Genomic DNA, 14,683 nt, shown 5'->3' with positions numbered 1-14,683 from the left:
TTTGATGGAATTGTCCCCATCCTGGCTTCAGGAATTGCCCAAACTGTAATCCAAGTTACCATTTCCTTTGCTGCAGCGTGTGGTTCATGAAGGGGTAAGTCATCCCGCCCTGAGCCAATCAACACACAGTGTTCTCTCAGGTCCAGTTTTCCTTTGGAAGACGGTACATTTATCTAAATCTGTTGTTAATTCCAGCTTGGGTTGGGTTTTCTGTGCTAGCCACCCGGAGTCTCATCTAACACAATACCATCCTGCTTTATTTGCACTCAATTTTCATGAGGATGGAGAGAAAGCAGCTGATATCAAACAGAACAGGGAAACCACAGGAGCATTTCATGGTGTTAAGAAGAAAGACTTAAAACAAATTTCTTTTTCATGGTTATTTATTTTTGAGAGAGAAAGACAGAGTGTGAGCAGGGCAGGGGCAGAGAGGGAGACACAGAATCAGAAGCAGCCTCCAGGCTCTGAGCTGTCAGCCCAGAGCCCAACATGAGGCTTGAACTCACAAACCGGGAGATCACGACCCGAGCAAAGCTGAAGGCCTAACCAGCTGAGGGGTGCACGCACCCCAAGAAGAAAGACTCTTAAACAGATTTGTTGAAGTCAGAAACTCATTTCCACCACTTACATACTGAGCAACCTTGACAAATTCTGGGTCTCTGAGCCTCACTTTCGTCTTCTGTAATACGAAGATAATGATAATAGTATATATCTCATATAATTTTCGTGAGGACTAAAGATACTCCAAGCAGAACACCACAGTGCCTGGCACACAGTCCATGTTCAGTAAGTGGTAGGTATTCTCGTTACAGTCTTTGGAAGAAGGCTGATGATAAATTACAGGTCCTGAAAGTACTTAGTACCTGTGGCTCTTCTTGGGTTGTTTTCAGTGGGACGCTGTCCCTTCCCATGAAATTTCACCACCTACGCAGGAGATTTTTCGCACTGGATACATTGCGAAGTTGAAGAGAAAAGACATCCAAATGAACTGTGCTATTAGAGCTCATTCATCTATCCTTCAGAATTTTCTATTGCTGGAGGGAAAACTAAGCAGCGGCCGAGGAGAACGAAAGGATCCCCTTGTGTTACCTGTATTTGTCAATGCATCTAACAGGAGGCACATTCTTAACCTCAACATCCGTAATGTTTTGACAACCTCTCCTAGGCTGAAAAAGGTCAGGATGTTTGGTCCCAGGAGACAGACTGGCAGCCACTGACTCCAACTGCTCCCCATTCTCTGGCTGTCGATACCGGCAGGTGTCTCGGTTTTTACAGAACTAATTTCTTTCGCTCTAAAATGGACATGAATTACTTATGTTTGGAGAAGGATCATTAAATGCTCTCAGATCTCTAGACTGCAGACCCGTCTTCCTGAGTGGGGAGGAAAGGCTCACTGGTTTATACGAAATGCTTTTGTCAGCTTTTGCTTATCTCGGTGGGTCGTCTTAGATTTCGCGACTATTTCTCATACGGGTATAGCTTGCACCAGTTTCTGGCTCGTTGCGTTTGTTTCCTTAGGCGAATAATTTTTCTCTCCCAGCTGAGACGTTCTGTTTGTTAGCCCCTCACAGCACTCACTTACATTCACACAGAGTGAGTGAGGTTATGATATAGATCTCCAGTCTACCACAGGCATCTAATTTCCAGGCAGGAAAGGAAAGCAATGAATGTAGAGGAAAGAAATACAACAGTAGCAAGAGAAGGTGGGAACTCTTAAGTTTATTCAGATTGGTTTGCCTTGTCACAAGGGATCACTTGGTGAGGAATAAACCACTGTTAAACAGTAAATTAGCAGGAAGAGAGACTCAGAAGTAAAAAAAGGATACAGGGAAAAAGATCTATAGAGAACATATTCATTCAGTAGTGTGATAAGTTAAATACTTGGAAAAATGCACTCAATGTAAACTACCTATCAAATTAAGATTCCATTATACTTTAAAGTAAAAATTCAGGAAGGAAGATGGCGGCGTAGGAGGACGCTGGGCTCACCGCGCGTCCTGCTGATCACTTAGATTCCACCTACACCTGCCTAAATAACCCAGAAAACCGCCAGAGGATTAGCAGAACGGAGTCGCCGGAGCCAAACGCAGACGAGAGGCCCACGGAAGAGGGTAGGAAGGGCGGCGAGGCGGTGCGCGCTCCCCGGACTGGCGGGAGGGAGCCGGGGCGGAGGGGCGGCTCGCCGGCCAAGCCGAGCCCCCGAGTCTGGCTGGCAAAAGCGGAGGGGCCTGACGGACTGTGTTCCGACAGCAAGCGCGACTTAGCGTCTGGGAGGACATAAGTTAGCAGCTCTTCTCGGAAAGCGGGAAGGCTGGAGGACAAAGGGAGGGAGAGCTGCTGAGCCCCCGGACGACAGAGCTCAGTTTGGCGGGGAACAAAGGCGCTCGCCAGCGCCATCTCCCCCGCCCATCCCCCAGCCAAAATCCCAAAGAGAACCAGTTCCTGCCAGGGAACTTGCTCGCTCTGCACAAACACCCAACTCTGTGCTTCTGCGGAGCCAAACCTCCGGCAGCGGATCTGACTCCCTCCCGCTGCCACAGGGCCCCTCCTGAAGTGGATCACCTAAGGAGAAGCGAGCTAAGCCTGCCCCTCCTGCCCCTGTGCACCTTGCCTACCCACCCCAGCTCATACGCCAAATCCCCAGCATCACAAGCCTGGCAGTGTGCAAGTAGCCCAGACGGGCCACGCCACCCCACAGTGAATCCCGCCCCTAGGAGAGGGGAAGAGAAGGCACACACCAGTCTGACTGTGGCCCCAGCGGTGGGCTGGGGGCAGACATCAGGTCTGACTGCGGCTCCGCCCACCAACTCCAGTTATACATCACAGCACAGGAGAAGTGCCCTGCAGGTCCTCACCACGCCAGGGACTATCCAAAATGACCAAGCGGAAGAATTCCCCTCAGAAGAATCTCCAGGAAATAACAACAGCTAATGAGCTGATCAAAAAGGATTTAAATAATATAACAGAAAGTGAATTTAGAATAATAGTCATAAAATTAATCGCTGGGCTTGAAAACAGTATACAGGACAGCAGAGAATCTCTTGCTACAGAGATCAAGGGACTAAGGAACAGTCACGAAGAGCTGAAAAACGCTTTAAATGAAATGCATAACAAAATGGAAACCACCACAGCTCAGATTGAAGAGGCAGAGGAGAGAATAGGTGAACTAGAAGATAAAGTTATGGAAAAAGAGGAAGCTGAGAAAAAGAGAGATAAAAAAATCCAGGAGTATGAGGGGAAAATTAGAGAACCAAGTGATACACTAAAAAGAAATAATATATGCATAATTGGTATCCCAGAGGAGGAAGAGAGAGGGAAAGGTGCTGAAGGGGTACTTGAAGAAATAATAGCTGAGAACTTCCCTGAACTGGGGAAGGAAAAAGGCATTGAAATCCAAGAGGCACAGAGAACTCCCTTCAGACGTAACTTGAATCGATCTTCTGCACGACATATCATAGTGAAACTGGCAAAATACAAGGATAAAGAGAAAATTCTGAAAGCATCAAGGGGTAAACGTGCCCTCACATATAAAGGGAGACCTATAAGACTCGTGATTGATCTCTCTTTTGAAACTTGGCAGGCCAGAAAGAATTGGCACGAGATTTTCAGGGTGCTAGACAGAAAAAATATGCAGCCAAGAATCCTTTATCCAGCAAGTCTGTCATTTAGAATAGAAGGAGAGATAAAGGTCTTCCCAAACAAACAAAAACTGAAGGAATTTGTCACCACTAAACCAGCCCTACAAGAGATCCTAAGGGGGACCCTGTGAGACAAAGTACCAGAGACATCACTACAAGCATAAAACATACAGACATCACAATGACTCTAAACCCGTATCTTTCTATAATAACACTGAATGTAAATGGATTAAACGCGCCAACCAAAAGACATAGGGTATCAGAATGGATAAAAAAACAAGACCCATCTATTTGCTGTCTACAAGAGACTCATTTTAGACCTGAGGACACCTTTAGACTGAGGGTGAGGGGATGGAGAACTATTTATCATGCTACTGGAAGCCAAAAGAAAGCTGGCGTAGCCATACTTATATCAGACAAACTAGACTTTAAATTAAAGGCTGTAACAAGAGATGAAGAAGGACATCATATAATAGTTACAGGGTCTATCCATCAGGAAGAGCTAACAATTATAAATGTCTATGCGCCGAATACTGGAGCCCCCAAATATATAAAACAATTACTCACAAACATAAGCAACCTTATTGATAAGAATGTGGTAATTGCAGGGGACTTTAACACCCCACTTACAGAAATGGACAGATCATCTAGACACACGGTCAATAAAGAAACAAGGGCCCTGAATGATACATTGGATCAGATGGACTTGACAGATATATTTAGAACTCTGCATCCCAAAGCAACAGAATATACTTTCTTCTCGAGTGCACATGGAACATTCTCCAAGATAGATCACATACTGGGTCACAAAACAGCCCTTCATAAGTTTACAAGAATTGAAATTATACCATGCATACTTTCAGACCACAATGCTATGAAGCTTGAAATCAACCACAGAAAAAAGTCTGGAAAACCTCCAAAAGCATGGAGGTTAAAGAACACCCTACTAACGAATGAGTGGGTCAACCAGGCAATTAGAGAAGAAATTAAAAAATATATGGAAACAAACGAAAATGAAAATACAACAATCCAAACGCTTTGGGACGCAGCGAAGGCAGTCCTGAGAGGAAAATACATTGCAATCCAGGCCTATCTCAAGAAACAAGAAAAATCCCAAATACAAAATCTAACAGCACACCTAAAGGAACTAGAAGCAGAACAGCAAAGGCAGCCTAAACCCAGCAGAAGAAGAAAATAATAAAGATCAGAGCAGAAATAAACAATATAGAATCTAAAAAAACTGTAGAGCAGATCAACGAAACCAAGAGTTGGTTTTTTGAAAAAATAAACAAAATTGACAAACCTCTAGCCAGGCTTCTCAAAAAGAAAAGGGAGATGACCCAAATAGATAAAATCATGAATGAAAATGGAATTATTACAACCAATCCCTCAGAGATACAAACAATTATCAGGGAATACTATGAAAAATTATATGCCAACAAATTGGACAACCTGGAAGAAATGGACAAATTCCTGAACACCCACACTCTTCCAAAACTCAATCATGAGGAAATAGAAAGCTTGAACAGACCCACAACCAGCTAAGAAATTGAAGCAGTCATCAAAAATCTCCCAACAAATAAGAGTCCAGGACCAGATGGCTTCCCAGGGGAGTTCTACCAGACGTTTCAAGCAGAGATAATACCTATCCTTCTCAAGCTATTCCAAGAAATAGAAAGGGAAGGAAAACTTCCAGACTCATTCTATGAAGCCAGTATTACTTTGATTCCTAAACCAGACAGAGACCCAGTCAAAAAAGAGAACTACAGGCCAATATCCCTGATGAATATGGATGCAAAAATTCTCAATAAGATACTAGCAAATCGAATTCAACGGCATATAAAAAGAATTATTCACCATGATCAAGTGGGATTCATTCCTGGGATGCAGGGCTGGTTCAACATTCGCAAATCAATCAACGTGATACATCACATTAACAAAAAAAAAAGAGAAGAACCATATGATCCTGTCAATCGATGCAGAAAAGGCCTTTGACAAAATCCAGCACCCTTTCTTAATAAAAACCCTTGAGAAAGTCGGGATAGAAGGAACATACTTAAAGATCATAAAAGCCATTTATGAAAAGCCCACAGCTAACATCATCCTCAACGGGGAAAAACTGAGAGCTTTTTCCTTGAGATCAGGAACACGACAGGGATGCCCACTCTCACCGCTGTTGTTTAACATAGTGCTGGAAGTTCTAGCATCAGCAATCAGATAACAAAAGGAAATCAAAGGCATCAAAATTGGCAAAGATGAAGTCAAGCTTTCGCTTTTTGCAGATGACATGATATTATACATGGAAAATCCGATAGACTCCACCAAAAGTCTGCTAGAACTGATACATGAATTCAGCAAAGTTGCAGGATACAAAATCAACGTACAGAAATCAGTTGCATTCTTATACACTAACAATGAAGCAACAGAAAGACAAATAAAGAAACTGATCCCATTCACAATTGCACCAAGAAGCATAAAATACCTAGGAATAAATCTAACCAAAGATGTAAAGGATCTGTATGCTGAAAACTATAGAAAGCTTATGAAGGTAATTGAAGAAGATTTAAAGAAATGGAAAGACATTCCCTGCTCATGGATTGGAAGAATAAATATTGTCAAAATGTCAATACTACCCAAAGCTATCTACACATTCAATGCAATCCCAATCAAAATTGCACCAGCATTCTTCTCGAAACTAGAACAAGCAATCCTAAAATTCATATGGAACCACAAAAGGCCCCGAATAGCCAAAGTAATTCTGAAGAAGAAGACCAAAGCAGGAGGCATCACAATCCCAGACTTTAGCCTCTACTACAAAGCTGTCATCATCAAGACAGCATGGTATTGGCACAAAAACAGACACATAGACCAATGGAATAGAATAGAAACCCCAGAACTAGACCCACAAATGTATGGCCAACTCATCTTTGACAAAGCAGGAAAGAACATCCAATGGAAAAAAGTCTTTTTAACAAATGGTGCTGGGAGAACTGGACAGGTTGAAACTAGACCACTTTCTCACACCATTCACAAAAATAAACTCAAAATGGATAAAGGACCCGAATGTGAGACAGGAAACCATCAAAACCTTAGAGGAGAAAGCAGGAAAAGACCTCTCTGACCTCAGCCATAGCAATCTCTTACTCGACACATCCCCAAAGGCAAGGGAATTAAAAGCAAAAGTGAATTACTGGGACCTTATGAAGATAAAAAGCTCCTGCACAGCAAAGGAAACAACCAACAAAACTAAAAGGCAACCAATGGAATGGGAAAAGATATTTGCAAATGACATATCGGACAAAGGGCTAGTATCCAAAATCTATAAAGAGCTCACCAAACTCCACACCCGAAAAACAAATAACCCAGTGAAGAAATGGGCAGAAAACATGAATAGACACTTCTCTAAAGAAGACATCCGGATGGCCAACAGGCACGTGAAAAGATGTTCAGCGTCACTCCTTATCAGGGAAATACAAATCAAAACCACACTCAGGTATCACCTCACGCCAGTCAGAGTGGCCAAAATGAACAAATCAGGAGACTATAGATGCTGGAGAGGATGTGGAGAAATGGGAACCCTCTTGCACTGTTGGTGGGAATGCAAATTGGTGCAGCCGCTCTGGAAAGCAGTGTGGAGGTTCCTCAGAAAATTAAAAATAGACCTACCCTATGACCCAGCAATAGCATTGCTAGGAGCTTATCCAATGGATACAGGAGTACTGATGCATAGGGGCACTTGTACCCCAATGTTTATAGCAGCACTCTCAACAATAGCCAAATTATGGAAAGAGCCTAAATGTCCATCAACTGATGAATGGATAAAGAAATTGTGGTTTATATACACAATGGAATACTACGTGGCAATGAGAAAGAATGAAATATGGCCCTTTGTAGCAACATGGATGGAACTGGAGAGTGTGATGCTAAGTGAAATAAGCCATACAGAGAAAGACAGATACCATATGGTTTCACTCTTATGTGGATCCTGAGAAACTTAACAGGAACCCATGGGGGAAGGGAAAGAAAAAAAAAAAAAGAGGTTAGAGTGGGAGAGAGCCAAAGCATAAGAGACTGTTAAAAACTGAGAACAAACTGAGGGTTGATGGGGGGTGGGAGGGAGGAGAGGGTGGGTGATGGGTATTGAGGAGGGCACCTTTTGGGATGAGCACTGGGTGTTGTATGGAAACCAATTTGACAATAAATTTCATATAAAAAAAATAAATAAAATAAAGTGAAAATTCAACAAAGAGGATAAAATAAAGATATTTTCAGGCCAAGATTGAGTTTACCATTCATAGGCATTCAATGAAAGATTACCTACATATATATATTATCATATATCATATATCATATATATATACATATATATATGATGATATATATAATTAACTAAGGCTAAAACGATAAGCCAAAATCAGTGAAATTAAATTTAGGATAAAATCATCAATGTATATTCTTGTACACAGGTTTCAGTGAAAATCAGTGGTGAGAATACAGAATGAGTAATTCTGCTTGATAAACTCAATGTGCCTTTCTGCTAAAATGGGCATGGAAATAGACTTTAAGCTAGGTGAGACATCGCTATGAAAAATAGTGCAAAAAAAAGAGCAACTCAAACAGATCACCAGGCCTCAATTTACCTTGTACTTAGAGTATCTGCCTCTTTCTTTATGTTGTTTTGTTTAAGGAAGAGGCACCTACTCAAAATCACCCCTGATTATAACTTAGAAGTCATTGATAAAGCCCATTACCTGATATGTGATTGGAATACATGGCCCAAGAGGAGATTTAGATGACTACTTTCACCCACTGCAGAGCCTCATAGAATACAGAAAGGCTGTGTGTTAGGTATACGAAGCCATCAGATTCAATGTTAGCAGTTAGGTTTCAACTTCACGTTCATTATTAAATGAAAATGGGGCTTGAGGCAAATGACCCTTTGCAGCTGAAGAAATATTTAAGCCCATAATGTTCAGGTGAAGTCATTCAATTCAACAGACAGGAAGGCTGGAGCAGCCCTTGAAGGACCCCTTCCCGTCTTACTGAGGAGGGGAGAAATCAGTTGGGCTGCCTAGTTCTCATTAGGGGGTTTGATTCCCCAGCATTTAAATTAAAGATATATATATTCACATCTCTAATGAAGGGAATAATGTCCCGGCCTAAAGCATCTGTTTGGTGTGTGTATATATGCATGTACGTGTGTGTGTTTGTACTTTTCTCATTTCCCTCACTTATGTTAGTTGATGAAATTATAAACTATAAAATTATAAAACATTACACATAAATTGTACATAGTACATACAAATTATATATTATATATAATTGTATTATTGTGGATTTATTATATGATCTATTCTTAAAATATATTATATATAATATATTATTTATATTACATGTATATTTTATAACATGTTTTATATAACATTATAATAAAATATAATATAATATAATAAATATAATAATGTAAGTTGTAAAACACTCAACTTCTTATCACACTCTCCTTTAAAATATAATTAAGCTTGATTTCACATAATTTCCATAATCTAATATTTCAATAGGACTTTGGATGGGTAAAAGTGCAAAGAACACTATCCAGGCAAATTAATCTTTGCACATTTTCCTTAACCAAAAAATTAGATAAGTATTAATAATAGAAAATAAAAGTATACCTCTTTTCTTTATCATACTTAAAGAGTTCAGAAATACGATGAAGTCTCAGGTTGACGTCCTCATATTTCAGTTCTCAACCCTTTTTTCTCCATTCAGTAGGAAGGCAAGTTGAAAGAAGAAGTAGAAATGTGGGTTGGAATGTGAAAAAGATCTGCCTTATCAGGAGTTATGGGTCTTCTTTATGGATTAGGGACCGAGCACAATGAGATGGGCAAGCAAGTGGGCCTTGGCCTCCCTACCCTCTCATTGGCCAGAGGAGCCGAATTTCATTTTTATATATGAGAATTCCGCGTAGACTTGCCCTTGAAAACGGCGTTGTGCTCCCATCACAATGCTTCTCGTGTACCTGATATCCTGGCTCCTAATTAATTTGTCCCTAGTGTTTTACTCAACAATGTCTTCATAAGTATATGAGCCTCCCTACTTATCCTACTGTGCATTTAGCAAACTAAGCTTGGAGCTAAGCATTTTATTTAAATTAGCCTCTGATAGGGGCGCCTGGGTGGCTCAGTGGGTTAAGTGTCCAACTTCAGCTCAGGTCACGATCTCGTGGTCCGTGAATTCGAGCCCCGCGTCGGGCTCTGGGCTGATGGCTCAGAGCCTGGAGCCTGCTTCCGATTCTGTGTCTCCCTCTCTCTCTGCCCCTCCCCCGTTCACGCTCTGTCTCTCTCTGTCTCAAAAATAAATAAAACGTTAAAAAAAAATTTAATTAGCCTCTGATATTGTGAAACTGAACATATGTCAGGACCAAATATCAATTTTTAGAAGCCCTAAATACTGAAAAGAATATGCTGCAAAGAATACTGAAAAGAATATATATATATGTGTGTGTATATATATATGTGTGTGTGTGTGTGTGTGTATATATATGTATCAGCTAATCCTGTGGGATGCCATAGTATCAGCTCCAACCTTACATTCTCGCTTCAAGTCCCCTTTTTGTTTCTGGGACCTTGAAATTTCCCCATTAATTTTAAGCACAAGAAAGTATTCACAAATTTTAATTGTTGTCAGGCTACTATAACAAAATACCATTGACTGTGCGGCTTAAACATAGACATTTATTTCTCACAGTTCTGGAGGTTGGGAAGTCCAAGATGAAGGAGCAAACCGGTAGACCCATTCTTTATCCCCCAATACCTAGTATTCCATCATGATTTAATCTATTGAAAAGAAGTACCTATAAAAGGGGGGGGCAGTAATGGTTAAAAAAAAAACTGTATATTAGCAGTAAAGCAGCAAGAAAGTCTTGCTGTTGCAATTTTCCGTCTCAAATTATTTTAATGAGGCTCTTCAGTGGGAGAGGGGAAAAAATATCTTCCATTGTACAAGCCGTACGGGGCCCTGGGAAACCAGACATGAAATAGTTGAGATGGCCAGGTTGTCACCAGGGACTAGGGATTAGAACCTGGTCAAAGCAGCAAATAAAAAAAATTTAAAAAGCTCTTAAAAGAACCTGACAAGGGAAGCTTAAATCTTATTTAAAGGGTTGGGTTGTACTAAGCCTTAAAAAATTCAATCCTCTGGAGGACTATATCTCACTAAGAAAGCTCCATGTAAGTTTATCATGTATCCAACACCTACACATTGGACCTTGGAGACCGCTAGGATAATATTTCCTCTGGATTAGCACTGAAGCTTGGAAGTGACATTCGTACGAGGCACACTTTAAACTCTAGGGATTTTCTGATTACGGAATGATAATTCTGAGGGGGAAAAAGTGCTTACTGCAGACAGAAGTTGCCATGATTTATATGTGTTGGACAATCTTCCTTTTTCACACAAGGTAACTTATTAGACCAAGGACGTTTTGCTTTTCCTTTTGTTTTTAACTAACGTTGTCTTTTGATCGATATTAAGGATACAGCAGATTTGTCTCCGTGTTTTTATTGTTGTAGTTCCAGCATGCCCAGAAGAATGATTGTATAAATCCTAGCTACAGGTGACATCAGCTATTAAATTGTACACATAGCACAGAAGCATTAGCATGAAATGCCAACGTCAGGCCAGGGTAAGCATTGAAGCTTCACTGACCGGTCCTTCTCTGCACAGGCTCAGTGGACCACTCTCCAACGCTGGCTCTGACGAAAGCCAGACAATAACGAAGTGAGGCTGAAAAGCTGTCCCCCCTTTGCTCTTGGCGCATCTATCAAGATCTCTGGGATCACTGTGAAATCTCCTATCTTTCCAGTTATAAAAGTACTTTGGATGAATTCAAAACCTAGTGACAACCAAAGTCATAAATTACGTGACTCCCTGGGGTCATTTTTTTCCAGGCTGATTTTAACAGTGCTTTGGCCAGCATGTATATGTGCAGTTGGGAACACTGACGGGTTCAGGGACGTCATTTAAAATAACCGGTCTCTCTGCGCACATTTGTACGCATACATCCAGGGTGTCTAGAGAATAAGCAAGGCAGACTTGCGTTTGAAGCCAAATTAAGCCTTCTAACTTTTGTTCCACTTTATAACCACAGACCGGATTCCTAATTGACTCATCTCTTTTATAAATCTGTGAGACCTGCCAGTGGTAGGACTGAATAACAGATTATGGCCAGATCACAGCAAATCCATCACCTCTGGTAGAAAACAACTCCTAGATTTACTGACTAGGTCAGTAAAATAATCATTATACAGAGAATTCTTCCCTCTCAACACGAAAATGAGTCTTGAAGCCAACTGTCATAAGCCAACCATCAGAAGACTTTTTTCTTTTTTTACGCTTCCACATATTCTATAGAATAAGGAGTAGAAACCTAGTGCAAAAAAATTCCTGGCTGTAATTCACTTATCCACTCTGTCCTCTCCTTGCCTTTTCTTTTTCCCATTGTTCATTCCCTGTTCCTCTCCTCATCGCCTATACTTCCTTTATCTGAACTCTGGAGGTTTTATCACGGCCCAAAACCCATCGTTGGTTTTTGAGGTGTGTGTAAGTTCTGTACATACTCGGAACAGTTTTACCAAACGTTTAGAAAATTAGGACTTGCACATTTTTAGGAAACCGTGAAAACTGGTGGTTCTATTTTTTAATTAGTTTTCTTTAGTTTTGAGAGGCAGAGAGAGACAGAGCATGTGGGGGGGAGGGGCAGAGAGAGAGGGAGACACAGAATGTGAAGCAAGCTCCAGGCTCTGAGCTGTCAGCACAGAGCCTGAGGCGGGGCCCGAACTCACAAACCATGAGATCATGACCTGAGCCCAAGTCGGACGCTCAACCGACTGAGCCACCCAGGCGCCCCAAACTGGTGGTTCTTAAAGTTAGGCAACTCTAGAACGACATTTAAAATCAGCATTAGCCAAAGAGCGACCAGAATAATAGAAAATTAATAGCAATTTTAATATTAATTAATGTTAATATTCAATACAGTGATTGAAAGCAAAATTCCAGATTTGAAGAGCCACGCGAAGCCGCTGTGAACAAAAGGAGGACCAACGGAAGAGCAGGTGAGCAGATCAGTAATGACTTTTGTAGACTGTATTGCACATCATCTGAGGGAAAGGGAGCAAACCCCAAAGGTTAAAACAGTTGTTTGGGAAAATCACGGAACACTAGCAGTCGGAATGAAAGTTGGTGTCTAAAACTATTCTACACCTGTGTATTCTTTTAAAAATAGTTTTTTTGATCATCTACCATTTTTTTTTTATTTTTTTTTGTTTAACATTTATTTATTTATTTTTGGGACAGAGAGAGACAGAGCATGAACGGGGGAGGGGCAGAGAGAGAGGGAGACACAGAATCGGAAACAGGCTCCAGGCTCCGAGCCATCAGCCCAGAGCCTGACGCTGGGCTTGAACTCACGGGCCGCGAGATCGTGACCTGGCTGAAGTCGGACGCTTAACCGACTGCGCCACCCAGGCGCCCCGATCATCTACCATTTTAAAAGGTAAGTAAAATAAGTAAAACACTCACCCTGCTGCTATTGGAGAACAAGCTATCTGGCAAGACAAGAAGGGAAGCAAGGAGACAAGTTAGAAGGTCTCTACAGTAAGCCAGGTGAGGGATGACCGTGGTTCTGACTGTCAGCACTGGCCTTGTGAATGGTAGCAGAGACAGCTAGAAGAAATCTTAGGAGATCTTCAAAATTATGAGAAAAAAGTTATTTCAGTACTAAAATGCTGCTACTCAGCTGAACTATCGATTATGAAGTATTGAAAGAATTTTTTGACATGGAAGAAGGCACCAAAAATTACCTGCCATGCACCGTTTTGCAGGAAGATACTAAAAAATGTGCTACATTGGATTGTTAATTCTAAATGACACAGAGCCCTTAGAATTTTATTTGAGTAGAGAACACAGGAAAGTCATGGAGTTTTTTTAAATTTATAGTCCTTTTCCAGCTCAACAAATAAATCTCAGATGCATTTATAATTTTTCACCAAAAAAAAAAAGAGAGACATACCATTTGAATATGTTGCCATGGCAGCAAATTGTTAAGTAAAACAGCCAGTCAGATTTACAGATTTCAGAAGTAACATCCCTAGCTGTGCTATGTTCAGAAGTAGATTTCAGGAGCACCTGGGTGGCACAGTCGGTTAAGCATCCGACTTCAGCTGAGGTCACGATCTCGCGGTCCATGAGTTCGAGCCCCGCGTCAGGCTCTGGGCTGATGGCTCAGAGCCTGGAGCCTGCTTCCGATTCTGTGTCTCCCTCTCTCTCTGCCCCTTCCCCGTTCATGCTCTCTCTCTCTCTCAAAAATAAATAAACTTAAAAAAAAAAAAAAAGAAGTAGATTTCAAAGGACATAGCCACAAATTCTAATGCCCGGGGTCTAAAAGTTTCCCTTGTACAAATAATGGTTCCCAAACAGTTTTGAACAACTAACACGATAATCAAACCTATCTTTACACAAATCTTAAGACTGCAATCCTTAAGACTCAAGACTTCTATAGGCTTTTCCAAATCATCATTTTATCAAGGTGAATGATAACTTTCCCTGATATGTTTCAGTCAGGGATATACAGTTTTATTGTTGCAGGATTTTCCCAAGTAAATGAAGCAGCCTTCAGTTGTGTAAATTTCAATGGCCTCAAAATGTGTTTGCTATATTTTGCTGTTGTTTGAAGTAAGACCTCTTAACCTTCTTTTGTTAATTTTTTTTTCATTTTGTCTTATAGTCCAGTTTTCCAAGATAAACTCAGTCTTTTTTCAATGCCACCTTTTTTACCAGTACTTTTTCATGAAGTTATGAAACCTGTAAAAAAAAAAAAAAATTCAGTTAATTGATTAAGAAAAATGGGTTTATGCAACTGAAAAGAATGAGGGAATTGTTGTTCCCCCCTTTTGATCTTCCTCATATTTCTTTCACCAGCTGTTTGGAAGGTCTGAGATTGTTAAAGCTAAGAATTGGAATCCTATTAGATAGCACTGAGACAAAAAAAA

At 40.9% G+C, this 14,683-nt stretch overlaps 1 protein-coding gene and 1 long non-coding RNA gene across 13 annotated transcripts in view; both read left to right on the top strand.

Annotated features, from left to right (window-relative positions):
• SELP (selectin P) overlaps window positions 1–14,683 on the top strand; it is a 1,134,746-nt gene that overhangs the window by 665,462 nt on the left and 454,601 nt on the right. The window lies entirely within an intron of this gene.
• On the top strand, window positions 2,051–12,997 carry LOC123382877. The gene is made up of 3 exons (XR_006591985.1): window positions 2,051–2,111; window positions 11,207–11,319; window positions 12,672–12,997. It is a non-coding gene; the product is annotated as an uncharacterized LOC123382877 (long non-coding RNA).

The sequence above is a fragment of the Felis catus genome, chromosome F1, assembly GCF_018350175.1.
Source record: "Felis catus isolate Fca126 chromosome F1, F.catus_Fca126_mat1.0, whole genome shotgun sequence".
In the NCBI taxonomy this organism is placed as follows: domain Eukaryota; kingdom Metazoa; phylum Chordata; class Mammalia; order Carnivora; family Felidae; genus Felis; species Felis catus.
This window is presented reverse-complemented; position numbering and strand designations above follow the sequence as displayed.